General features: G+C 46.6%; 1 pseudogene; it reads left to right on the plus strand.

The window, feature by feature from the left end:
• Nucleotides 1–13,286: 13,286 nt before the first annotated feature.
• Nucleotides 13,287–13,403, plus strand: LOC136650137 (5S ribosomal RNA; annotated as a pseudogene).
• The last annotated feature ends 581 nt before the right edge of the window (nucleotides 13,404–13,984 follow it).

Below are 13,984 nucleotides of genomic sequence, written 5' to 3' on the forward strand. Positions count from 1 at the left end.
CTAAAACTGAAAGCCCGGGTACGAGAAAGAAGGAAAAACAGAAAATAAGTCCTGGTGCGTACCCAATAAAAATGCACAATGGAGATTTTCTGGCAAGGTATTTGCCCTGTCCAACAGTCCCAGTAGGGATTGCCCCTGCAGTAGTGTAGCTACAGGGGGCAGCAAAGTAAGTATTGAAGGTGCCACACCACACCGTATAGGTGCCACCTCTCTCTCACCATCAGAACCATTCTGGGCAGCGACAGCATTACTGTATGGTGAGTGGGCGGGGCCACTTACACAGTGCCTTGCAGTGCCTGCAATACTTACCGCACCACCCCCCATGTAGCTACAGCAAGCTCCCCTGGAAGGAAAGTATTTGGAGTAAGAACACAGCAGCCTCTTGCTTTTTTCCTCCAGCCCCACTGCCAGGGGCAGCAGTGCTGAGAAAGAGGTGACTCACCACTGCTGCGTCAAGCCTCCTCTGGCTCTCTCTCTCTCTGACTCAGCAAGAAAAGCATCATAGCACATGGTGAAGCTGTTGGGGGGCAGGCACAGGAGGCAGAGCACACCCACCAATTGCCCACCTCTGCCAGCACAGTAGCCAACTCACCAGGCCTCATGGCTGGGCCAGCCCTGACTATACAGTTTGCCAGCTGTGCCTGGATGGTCCCAGCATCACCCGCAAAGGGAGGTGATTCCAGCTCTGTAGTCAGCTTATCCCCTTTTACTTGAGTTTCCCCTGCTCACTGTCTGGGTACCCAATCCTATCCAATTTCTCAGTGCTGATGCAGCTCTGCTAATGGGGTATGTGCTGCATCCTGCAGTGAGGGGCAGTCATGGAATCCTCCTCAAGGTAAGGGAATGTTTGTTTCCTTACCTTGGGGCAGCATTGCAGCTGCATCGGCACTGGAAAGTTGAATAGGATTCAGCATTGAGACTCCTTGCAAAGGGCCACTGTTGATGGACGGTCTTTTGCTGGAGAGTCAGCCCCTCCTTTCTCTGGGTCAGCTTTGGCTTCTTATTCTTCATGGAGACCAACCTCTGTCAAATGCTGTAATTAATCTGTGGTACTCCTTGCCACAGGATGTGGTGGTAGTGTATGGCCTAAATGCCTTTAAAAGGGGATGGGACAGATTTATGGAGGAAAAGTCCTTCACAGGTTACAAGCCATGATGGAAATAAGTATCACCCTGGTTTTAGAAGCAGGCCATCTCAGAATGCCGGATGCGAGTGGCAACTGAATACTGGTACTTTGTTATCTTGTGTGCTTCCTGAGGCATCTGGTGGGCCACTGTGAGATACAGGAAGCTGGACCATATTGGCCTTTGGACTGATGCAGCAGGACTCTTATGTTCTCATGTTAAAACCTCCCTGAGCCCTGCCCCGTCTAAGCACAGACAATCCATCCTTGCTACACTTCCCCATTTATAGCTGGCAGTTTTTGCCTCTGCAACATCTCTTCCTGCTAATGGAGAGATTTCAGGCTGGCTGCACTGCTCATAGTGCATCTGAATCCAAAGGAATATCTGAATCATCCCTGGATGTGATGTCTAGTAGGCAGCCAGCCAATGGTGAGATGTAGAGAGAGACTTTCAGAACACCATTGCAGGTGGTGGTATAAACTGCCCCATAAACACTGGGCTTTCCAGCTGATTGGTGCCAGATGGGGAAAACAATGGATCTCTGTGTACAATGTTGAGGGATATGTTTTGCTCTTGCCCCTGGGTATCTTTTGCAATGTACTTGACATCTGTCCGCCACTGTGGGAGACATTTGTATTTCCATGAGTCAAGTGGTGTGGCCAATTTTCAGTTGTGGCTCCATGTTGGCAAGTTAGTGCCAAGTTTTATTCTTATGCAGCCTGTCTATAATTGGTCCCTGTAGTTTCCCTATATTTGCTTCTTTTATGTATGCCACCTGCTGTTTATGCTTCAGCCAGGCTCCTCAGCTTAGAGAAAAGGGAAGGCAGGGTAGCCAAAGTGCCTCTCAAAGGAATATAGAAGCCAAGAAAAGGGAGCTGGGAATGAACCGGGAGCATCAGCTCACAGGGGCCTTTTACTGTAAAGGGAAACTCCTACACAGCCACAGTGAATCTCACCATCCCCCAGGTCTGCAGCTGAAGCCTTGAAATTGGACCCCAGGGGTTTGTCTGTCGCTGTCTGATGGACTCTCAGTAAATGAAGAGCAGGGCCAGCCCAAGTACTCCTGACATCTGGGGCAGCATGCCCCCCCTTACCCAATAATGTGGTAGGCTCTGCCCTTCCCACTTCTCAATGTTCTAGCTCAGCACTTCCCTCCACATTTCCTTTTCCTTTCTGTCCCCTCTTCCTTTTCTGATCCAAATAGTAGAAAAAGGAGGAGCCATGGAGGCAATTTGGTGGAAAGAAACGGGCGCCCCCCACCGTTCTACTTCCTAAGGTGACAGCTTCAGTTGGCCTCATGGATGGGCCAGCCCTGCTGAAGGGATATTACTTTGCTGTTGTTGGCAACCTTCAGTCTCGAGAGACTATGGTATCACGCTCTGAAAGGTGGTTCTGGAACAGCGTCTAGTGTGGCTGAAAAGGCCGATTCGGGAGTGACAATCCCTTCCACACTGGGAGCAAGTGCAGTCTGTCCCTGGTCTGTCTCCCTGGCTATGGGCCTTCCTTCTTTGCCTCTTAGCCTCAGACTGTTGGCCAAGTGTCTCTTCAAACTGGGAAAGGCCATGCTGCACAGCCTGCCTCCAAGCTCTATTACTTTGTAACATCTAGTAAACCATCATTTATCTCAGTATGCATTCTTGCTTCATCTGAATCTAGGAAGAACGCTTGTCCATGGCAGGACCCTTTCCCCCTTGTCCTCTCTAGCTCATCGTATGACAATCCTTTCATTAGAAAGAAATATATTTGCTTCCTCAGAAATGCCACCTTTTTTTCTAGAAGTGTGATCACAAAATGAAAACCCGTTACTCATTGAATTAGTTGGGGCTGCACTTTCCTGCTGTTTATTGTGACCAACGACAGGGGCCAAAATGAAACAGTTGGAATCCAATTTTTTCTACAATGATAATTTGCGCATGCTCTATAGTAGATGGTGCTGGGTAAATGATTAATATGAAACTATCTTGTAATTATAGATAGTGGCTAGGTTCCAAACAACTGTTCAGGATCTCACAAGGGACTTGTACTTTCTCAAAGAAACAAGTCAAACATTTCATTGAACGGCTTAAACCCCATGGCCTATCACAAGCTGCTTTCAAGACAACCCCCCAAAGCAGATTGCCACATGGCAAGTTCAGGCTAGAGGTCATTCTATGAGGACAAACAAATATAAAAAAATAGTCCCTTGGGCTCACAGAACGAGTTGCACAGTCCTTTGGACCCTGGCTACTGTGTTATCAGATGACATTGAAATGACTACAGGCTTAGCCACAATGTACAGTGTGCTGCAATTATTTTTAGAAGAATCTAGTGCACTATCTATGCCACAGGTCCCATTTGCAATTTTATGAAGGTAACTTCTCCCACAGCTACCATCATAAATCATCTTCAGTTGGCACACATTTACAATCTGTCTAGATTTTAAAGCCCCTCTTAGACGTACTGTCAGTAGTAGAACATACATCCCGAGCTAAAACATGCATTTGGTGGTGTCACTTGTTTCAACTTGTCATTGCACAAAAATGCCAACGCTTGCATCTCAACTATTCCAGCAATGAAAATGTCTGTAGGAGGTGACTGGGAGGGCTATTGTTACCAAGGTTGCCAATACAGAGACTGCCATCACTGCTAAGGCTGCCCCTGCTGAGACAGTGTAATGGACATGCGCAAGATCCCGCAAGGAGATAGGGTGTGGTGTCAACAGTGGCCCCTTACTCTGGCAGGCAAGCATAGGGTTAACCCCAGGGCTCTAACAAGCAGTGGGTATGCTGCACAGCTGTAGCCACTAGAGGCAACCAGGTCATTAAGGGATAAAAGCAGCACTTGGAGAAGGAAGGAGTTTGGAGAGATTGAGAGAGCAGAAGGATCTTGGAGGAGAGCGAACTAAACAAATGGATTAATGGACTGAAGAATTAATGGACTGGCTGATGGACTAACTGACTAAAGGACATATGGGCTAATGGACTTCTGAGAATTGTTGGAACAGAGACTGCTAGAGACAGTTGGTGTGTGGCTGCCACTCCCAAGACCCGCTGAGGACTAAGTTGTTGCTGTGGGGTCTGGATAAGCTGCTGGCAGGAGATGGAAGGAAGGAGAACCTCTGCAGGTTGAACAGGTGAGCTACCCTGGCGGGGAGGGGGTCCAGCAGTGCTGCAGTGCAGAACTAGGACCATAGTTGGGGAACACAAGGAAGCTAATTAGCTTAAAATGAGCATAGGTTCTCTAGGCAAAGTTTGCACTGGGAATTTGGCAAAACAGCCACCACCAGGGCCATGCCAGGATTGCCACTGCTGAAGCCACTGCTGCTGTAATCACCGAAAACCCCTGGTCCAAGCCAACTCTGGGTAGAAGAAGCAGATGGGACCAAGTCAGATTTTACTACCACTCCAGCAGCTCTCACAAAAGCATCCAGATTAGGCATTCCCATTGTCCGGTCAATGAAGATGTCTAGTTCAGATGCCAGGAAAGAGGAGGAGGCATCTAGATATGTGTAGGATGAGGAGTTTAAAAGCCCCAGCCGATGCCGCCAAGGAGGTGGAGGAAGCGAGACACAAAGCAGAGGACTCAAATGGGAAGCTCAATAATCCAAAATTCAAGAAAGTTTTCCTGAGGAAGAGTGGGAGAAAGTGGGTTTCCCCAATCTCATCTGACTGAGGAATTTAAAGGGGCAGAGCCTAATCCAATGCCACCAGGGGAGGACCCTCCCCTGCTTATTTTTGCAAGGATGCACCACAATTGTTTTATCCTCGGTAAATCCAGCACTGGTGAAAAAAAATGGAAGCTGGCAAAATTGATGCACAGAACAAATTTTGCATCTTTCTCTTTTACATCCCTGCAGAGGTACTCTTTTATAAAATGCCAGCTCGTTTGTAGTCACTAGCTCTAGAAGTTGGCCCCAAGAAACTATGATCTTCATTCTTGATCCCAAACCTACAGCTCAGTTTTGGTGAATAAAATAAGTTTATGTGAGTGGAAATTCTGTTTAGTGACCCAAAGCGAGTTCAAGGCTATTTATAAAAGCTTTTACTGATGGTGAATAGCCTCAGCTTTTTGAAACACCTGGGACCTATGCTTACACTGGGCTCAATTATTTTCTATATATCAATGTCCAAGCAAAGCAGAAGAAACTGTTTTGCCTCTGGAGAAAACTTCCCTCTCACATGAACAACAACAAAAAAAAGCCATAATTCTGGAGCACATCTTGGCCATAATTATGTCTGTCTGTAGAAAGAGAAAAACTGTTCCAGATGCTTGTAGACTCATCTAATTTGCTGTTAGTGAGTGAAGAAAAAAAAATGTGAATGAGCTTCTCCATGATTGAACTTGTGCTGGTTGTCTTGCCAGAAAATAAAACAAACCCTTTTCTAGGTTTAGAAAGGCAAGAAGAAAAGTGAAAGAGAGATATAACAGTTGAAGATATGGACAAGATAATTTAGATTGAATACAATGGTGCTTAATTTGAGCTTGGATTTCATTAGTTCTACAGCAGGCCAAGACTTAGTACTTTGTGTTCATAGTGAGGAGGACACCTGATGGAGAAGAATGGCCCAAACACTCTGGCTGGAGCTGAAAGTACACTACAGATCCACAAAGACCAGACATGGCAGAGGGAAGTATGAATTTGGACAGCCCAGATGCTATCAGAATAGTGTGAACTCTTATCCTTTAACCTTTGGGGAGGGAGAACCCATTCTGATGCAGTCACACAAAAGTAATCAACAGCTTGCATGGTTTACACGCCCTTTGCAATCTTGGGACATGGCCCAGCTCAGAGATGTGGGGTAAGTCAAACCCTATTGCCTTCCCATAAGGAAGCCCCTAGCTCTGAGATTATATGGGTAGTTCCTCCTATGCCTCTTAAGAATGGGCCCTGGCCAATGCCCGAGCATCAAGTATGAGGAACAAAGCAAGCACATCCATGCCAAATGGCAGTGGATGAAGACAGATTCTTGCAAATAAGGCAAAACTGCCAGAATCTCTAGAGCCAATGGGGTTAATGGGTAAATGCCTACCAGCCCTGTCAAAGGGTAGCTGATGTGAAGTCCAGAGCAAAAGCACAGACTGAGAAGGTTTGTAGGTAGGCAGGCCAACAGAACAAGCTGTTCACCATCCCAGAGCTGATTCAGGAGTAGAGGAGGAATCAAGTTTTCCCTCTGGTTTTCCCCAATCAATTGCCCCTCCATTGATTGACCTTAGAAAGCCAGGCAGCGGAGGGGACAGATGCAGCTCCTACCCACCAGATATGGATTCACTGTCAGTAGTAGCCCTTCCATAAAGTCAGGTGAGGTTGTTGCCTCAGGCAGCCATGCAGGGGGGTGGCACATGGTGCCTCCTTGTCCTTCCTGCCGTGGGCACCGACTCAGTTGCAGCCACCACAGATTACAAGCTCCTCCCCGCCACTGAGCACTGCACTTAACCTGTCTGGTGCTGCTTCCTCTCCCACCGGTGTGAGAGGCCAGCACCCACCCACACCAGCCTCAGTGCCAACGGACTAATGCTGGGCCATTGTGACACGACTGCTTTACTGCACTTTCAGGATGGTCATTGCCTGGGTAGTGTGCATAAGAGCGGTGCTAACCAAGCATAGGATTGGGGCTGTCATTGGTGCTACTCCTGCCCTCTGGAGCCACAGTTCTTTTATGTGACAGCCCTTCAGATACTTGGAGCTACCCTATCTCCCCTTGAGTCTTCTCTAGGCTGCCAAACTCTATATTTTACATGGACTGGGTCTCCAGACCTCAGATGTGGGTATGCATAGACCAGCCACTTTCAATCACTGAGCCGTGGTACACTGGTGTGCTGTGAATGGTCTGTAGGTGTGCTGTGGGAGTTTGGGGGAAGGTCATTTATTGGTAGGGCCATTGGGGGATGTGAGCCCCCTGCTGGCAGTGCAATCTGCTTTGTCAATTAACATAAGAACAGCCCCACTGGATCAGGCCATAGACCCATCTAGTCTTCCCTTCTAGTCTAGTCTAGAGATACAGCTTCCTGTATCTCACAGTGGCCCACCAAATGTCAATTGTCAAAAGACTGATGGTGTACTTTGACAATTTTAGTACCTTGTCAGTGTGCTGTGAGACGAAAAAGGTTGAAAATCACTGGTCTAGACAGAGAGGGGGAAAAAAGAATTGCAATTAAAAAAAATTACATTCATTATATTGTATCAGTTACTGCTGTTTATTCCCCATGGCAACATGCTAATTTAGATTTTTAAAATAGTGAATGAACATAATGATATGAAGGCACAGAATTTTAAAAATAAAACAAAACAGTTCATTAGGCATGCAAAAAACATTTGTGTTGTAAGAAAATGTTTGCTTAATAGACAGCAAGGATTTATTCCTGAAAAACAAATATCCTGATAACTAATCATTTGTCTCAATGTATGTGCCTTAACAACAGTATTGCGCTGGCCCTAAAAGTATGAGCATATCAAGAAAAGAAAATTGGAGATCAATATCTTTTTTTATTATTTATCTAGAGGCCAGGGATATGAAGCTTAGGTTTAACATTCAGGATAACGTCTCATGGTAAATGAAACGTATGAATACAAAAAGGTACATTAGAATTCACAGAATATGAATTGTGGAATGTGAATGTTTGCAAGTACTGGCTTGGGACTCTGCAGTTCATGAATTTCAAATGTCACCAAGAAATTTGTATTTACTCAAGATTTGGGCTTCTGGGCATTGAAGGCCGGTGCTCCCACGCTGCTTGAATCGCCCCCAATTTTGTACACCCTCATTCACACACATGCCCTCCCATGGATGAGCGTGAAGGGCAGGAAAGCAGGTGATCAGACCAACTGAAGTGAGGTTGTGCTCAGAATAACAACCTTAAGACCAGAGTCTGTGTTCCTAGCTGTCTGGTCTGTCAGCGCAATGGTCTTCTGACTGCCCTAAGAAAAGTGCTTCCATGTGGTTTTAATAGAATCTCACCTATCAGGCACTGCTGCAGTGCTGGTGTACGTAGTAAGATGCATGCTGTCTTCAACCACAGTTTTATGTGTGTCTCATGTGTACTGATATACAATTGGGGGGGGGAACCGAAACAAATCCTGGTAGCATGCTCTCACATATACCAGGAGTAGTCAGGGTGATCCTGATAATGGCAGAAACCATCCTGTAGTCCCAGGGCAACCAACAGTTGAAGCAAGGAACAGTGACTTCCTGCAGTGGCTCCTTCTTTGTGGACAGCGGTTGGGGGCCAGCATGATCTTCTGTTACTAGGAGGCATGGATGCAACCGTCCTGTGGTCCTTGATTACACAGGCATACAAAATTAAGGGTCAGAAAGGTTTTTCCCAAACTTTATGGCGCTTTAATATGAATTTGGGGTGCCCATTCAAAAAATGGCATCCGTTTTGCCCTCTCACTTCTAGTTTTGGAGATATAGTATAGCCTCATTAGTGAATGGTTCAAGCAGCTTCCTCATGAGGAAGCCAAGGTGTAGGCTTCCTCATGAGGAAGCTGCTTGAACCATTCACTATACTATATCTCCAAAACTAGACGTGATAGGGCAAAACGGATGCCATTTTTTGAATCGGCACCCCAAATATACCCAGGGATTGGTGTAACATTTAAGGAAGCAAAATGTGTGTTGGCCTGTGTTATCTGGCTAACAACTGAATGTGCTTCTCTTTCATGCTGTAGTCTGAAGGCAATAACTTAATCAGTGGCATCGCTAGGAGGATGCGGGCAGTGTAAATATCAATCAATGTGTAATTTCATGCAATGTAACAAACCGTGTTGAATATCTCTATTCTATCAAACGTTATAGCCAAAAAAACCAGCAGAGGTGGGGTAATGTTGCATCACTGTGCCCACCATCGGGGCATTGCCATGCCCACTACATGGGCATCAGGGAGGGTGAAGCTGTGGCCTCCCGCACTGGGTGGCACAAACCCTGGAATAATTAAACCCTAACCATTGACCTGCTTTCATGAGCGCTTCCGTTACACTCTGATCTCCTTCCAGCATGTATCAAGGGGCAAAACTAGACTTTAGGTAGGGGTAATGGTGAATAAGACTTCCTAGGAACTTGACTTAAGTAATCAAAATGCTAATATTAGACCAGAAAATGGCATTAATGATACTTCAAGACAGTGAGTCTTGCTTATTCATTTATGCTTAAGTCTTTCCTATGTCTTTTTGCTTCTTTGCAAAGCTACTAAATCACTGCTTCATTTCCTGCCACTATCTATGGGTGGCATCTGCCTTCTTAAATCTATCATGGCAAGCCACAACAAGACACTTCATCCTTTCTGTACAAGAACTACAAAGATCTATACTATCATAAAAGAGACAGAGCTGGTGGAGACAACCTTGCTATAGAAACATAGGATAATAAAAATAGTGTTGTAATAAATGTAGTCAAATAATCCAAAACAACCAAATCATTTTACAATCATGCACTAGATTCGAGGGGCCAAATGCTACATTCAATCACTGGCCTCCACGGGGAACTCAAGACCATATTATGACTCACAGGGGAACAAACATAAATATACTTTGAACTTTGCATAAAATGAGATTGGTACATATAGTTATGAAATTTCCTCATCTGAATTTTCCCCAATTCTGGTTTTGAATTAGCCAATCATGATTGCAACCTGACACTAATGAGTTAACAATACTGTTGTGATGAATGTCATAAATCCCCCCTTCCATATTTTGCTATCAGTGCAATCCTATCTTGCACTGGAACAAGCAGGCCAGGAGGCCTGCACTGTATCCAGTGCAAGATAGGGCCCAAAAATGGCTCAGCCAGAGGTAAGGAGAAACTCTTTCCCTTACCACAGGTAAGCCACTTCCACCCCAATGGGTTTCCATGGACTTGCGCCACCTCCAGAGGTGGCATAAGTCCAAGGAGAATGGAGCGGCTTGCAGCCTCTCCACACTGCTCAGGGAATGGGGTTAGGATCCAACCTAACAGCCAAGTCCCAGACCCACCTCCCACATCCTACCCGCTCACACCTGGGACCACCCTCCAACTGCCCTGGAATACCTTCCTCCCGCCTCCTCCCCACCTTCCCCAGTCTCCTGCATCAGCTGAGCTTGGCCAACGCAACCTTCCTTCCACAAGCCGCCATGGAGGCTGGATGCAGCATCTGTGCTCCAGTGCACCTCCGTGTGCTGGCATGGCTTGCTCCCAAGGATGCACAAACATGCGCAAACATGGCATGTTTCTGACTCTCCTAGGCCGGCGCAAGGGATCTGCGCCAGCCTAATACAAAGTTAGGATTGTACCCTGTATTTTTGATACATTTAACCTCTTAGAAGCCCCTGTGTAAACTCAGCAGCTAAAAGCTTCTGAAGCATCATTTTGCAAGCAGGCTAAACCCTTTATCTGAGTTACATTACTAAAAAGAGAGTACATGGGTTTGGAGAATCTGTGTCTCTTGCTGTCTGGAGCGGCTACCCCTGCTCCGGGATTAGCAATCGGGCAGTCAAACCTGTCTATGTAGGTCAAGGAGGGGTGGGATGGAATGACCAGGTGGGTTCCACTCCTCCAATCAGGTAATGCGATGACATCATTAGAGCAAAATTATATAAGCGCCAGCCCACAGGAAGTCTTCATTGTTCTCTGTCAGTCACCCCAAGTGGCCCATTTGATGGGAGCTAAGAGAGGAGTACCCACTTGCTTACCCAGAAACGTGAAGACTGGGGATCCCTTGAGCAATGCAAGCGGCTTAAGCTGGGGACTCTAGCTAGATTGCTTTTAGTTACTTTATAAAATTTGGAAACTGGAATTATCACAGTAAATTATTTAAAATTGGAATATCTACCCTGGTAGGTATTAAGTGTAGCTAGAAATTAAAAATTGCAGCACAGGAGCATGTTTGTAAAGCTGTCATAATTCCATTTTACTAAGCAAATGTTACTGCAGGCACTCCAGCTGCCTTTTGCATCCCTCAGCAGAAGAGAGTCTGTGAATTTGCGAGCGGAACCTCTACTAAGACGTTGCTTTGCTTCCAGGAAGCATCTGCCAAATCGGCAATAGGACCGATTTTTAATTTCTTTTGTCGTTCCCAAACACTATTTGTTTTATAGCACAAATCTTAACGTTGCCTGCAGGCATTTGTGAAGCTACTGTACCAAGTTTTCCCTATTTGAGTTATCAGAACCGCTTAATTCTGTGCTTTCCTGAGTTAGCTACGCAGAACATAGGCTCAGGCTCACGGTTAATACTGGCACAGGAGCAGTTGCTCTGTCTCTGTTGCATTGAACTCTTGCTCGGGGTTGCCTAGGCCTCCTTGCACTGTGCATGCAATATCTTTTGTATGACAAAATCAGTGGGCAGGCAACTGGGCTGACTGCATGGCCCTTTCACCTCATCCTGAAGCCTGCAGAGCCGAGTCACGTAGACACGCTCTTTGCTTTCCTCTGAATTCCTTGGATCCTTTCCCATGGAGAACCCTCCCCACCGCCTCTCAGATTCACTTCAAATTACATTTCATGGCAGCTTTACCCACTGCACAACCTAATCATCCCATGTTGCAGCAAGTCATCCAGTGCTGGGGTGTGAAATTGGTGGATCCCAAAGCAGTAGTAGTTGGCAACCTTCAGTCTCGAAAGACTCTGGTATCGCGCTCTGAATGGTGGTTCTGGAACAGCGTCTAGTGTGGCTGAAAAGGCAATTCGGGAGTGACAGTCCCTTCCACACTGGGAGCAAGTGCAGTGTGTGTCTGGTCTGTCTCCCTGGCTGTGGGCCTTCCTTCTTTGCCTCTTTGCCTCAGACTGTTGGCCAAGTGTCTCTTCAAACTGGGAAAGGCCATGCTGCACAGCCTGCCTCCAAGCGGGCTGCTCAGAGGCCAGGGTTTCCCACCTGTTGAGGTCCACTCCTAAGGCCTTCAGATCCCTCTTGCAGATGTCCTTGCATTGCAGCTGTGGTCTACCTGTAGGGTGTTTTCCTTGCACGAGTTTTCCATAGAGGAGATCCTTTGGGATCCGGCCATCATCCATTCTCACGACGTGACCGAGCCAACGCAGACGTCCCAAAGCACAGCCCAATGATTTGCATTATCATTTTCTGTGGGTCTCAGGTTGGTATGTATAAAATCTTCCACCCTGTAAATATGTCATTATTTAATTTAGGGCACAATCCTAACCAGGTCTATTCAGAAGTAAGTCCTATTTTGTTCAATGGCGCTTACTCTCAGGAAAGTGTGGTTAGGATTGCAGCCTTAACTTCTTTGCTTCCCTCAAAATTCTTTGGATGCTTCTAATAGCACAACCCAATGCTCATCCTGCACTGGTGGAGCGTGTGCTTTGCTGGTGCAGGTTGTTGCAAAAATGCTGTAAAGCACTTTGTGACAGCATAGAAGTCCATGGTGCAAGCAGGAAAGCCTGCAGTGGCCACTGGCACCAGTGTAAGTGACACTGCACACCAGAGCAGGCAAGGCCCACTTTGAGCAGTGGAGGGGCAGGGAGAAGGAGGGGCAGCACTGCGGGTGGATTGGGCCTGATCAGTAGTTGGGTGGATTGGGGCAAGATCAGCAGTTCTGGAAAGCACCATATCCTACCCTCCATTGTCAGGCAAAATCCACAAACACAGGTTCACTTGGACTTGCACCGGCAAGTTAGCGGGCACAGATCTGAGTAGACCTGTTGCTGCAGCTAGGGCTTTCACTTGAGCAAGGGGACAAATGTCCCCTTACCTAGAGGAGCCCTCCAGACCGCTCAGTTTCCCCACAGGATGCTGCATAAGTCATGCCACTGCATCAAGACAGGGGAATTTCCATGGGATTAGGCTGTAAATCAATTTTTTATTGCTAGCAACTCACTGGAAAAAGTGGTGTATAAAACATGCCAAAAAGCCCAAACACAACTTATCTGTGATCTGTGTCTAGTTATTTACTAGTCCATCTGGGCTTAGGAAATCACATAGGGCAACTACCCACACAGTTTTTGCACAAACTGAGATTGCTCCCCCCAGTCTGCTCAGAGAGCCTTCTCATCCTAAGGACTTCTGGGCTTGCATCCTAATAACACACAACTTCTAAACAGAACCCTTCAAATTTGCCTCAACAATGTGCATTTCATGAAATGGTAGCAGTTCATCACGTAAACAAAAGTGTCCTTGACCCATTAACTAGTGAAGAGAGGAAGAATCCTATCTGGGATTATTGGGAAGGGGTGGTGTCAAAGCCCAGCCTAGTAAACAGAGCAGCAACTGTTACCCTGCACATTCCTGATCTCGTCTGATCTTGGAAGCTAAGCAGGGTCAGGCCTGGTTAGTACCTGGATGGGAGACCACCTGGGAATACCAGGTGCTGTGGGCTTATACCATAGTCTTTCAAGACTGAAGGTTGCTAACCAGCACTCAGCCTGAATCAAGGACACATGCCCTGTAAAGGGCTCACTTTGCTGGGCTGTCCTCTGAAACTCCAGCATTGGAGGCACCATTGCTTCTAGTGGCACCAGTGCACCAACAGTGGGCTGGTGGTTGTGTTGTGAGAGGCCCGATATAGGGTTTTGCCTCAGGACCCTCCTCAACAACCTGACACCACCACTGCCATTTTAGCAACCTGTCACCCCTGTAGCTGCTGCAGTGGAAGCCTGTATTTCTCCCACAGCTTCAGCTAGAGATTGGAGTGAGCTGTGTGACTATGGCTAAATCAAATATATGCAATGTAAGCTTTAACCTGTAGTTAAGTCTATCTTCCACATAATGTAGCCTGAGTATAATAAGAGAGTAAGTATGTAGAGAAGGATTTTGTCTTTGGGGAGTGGTAGCAGCCATGCCATTCTCCAGATGGAATTCATCCTCTCTTCATTAGTTAATTGGTCAAGGACACTTTTGTTTACATGATGAGCTCCACCTGTGAGTTTCAGGAAGGGAGGGAGCAAGATGCCATGAGTA

This window comes from Tiliqua scincoides, chromosome 4 (assembly GCF_035046505.1).
Source record: "Tiliqua scincoides isolate rTilSci1 chromosome 4, rTilSci1.hap2, whole genome shotgun sequence".
Taxonomy (NCBI): Eukaryota; Metazoa; Chordata; class Lepidosauria; order Squamata; family Scincidae; genus Tiliqua; species Tiliqua scincoides.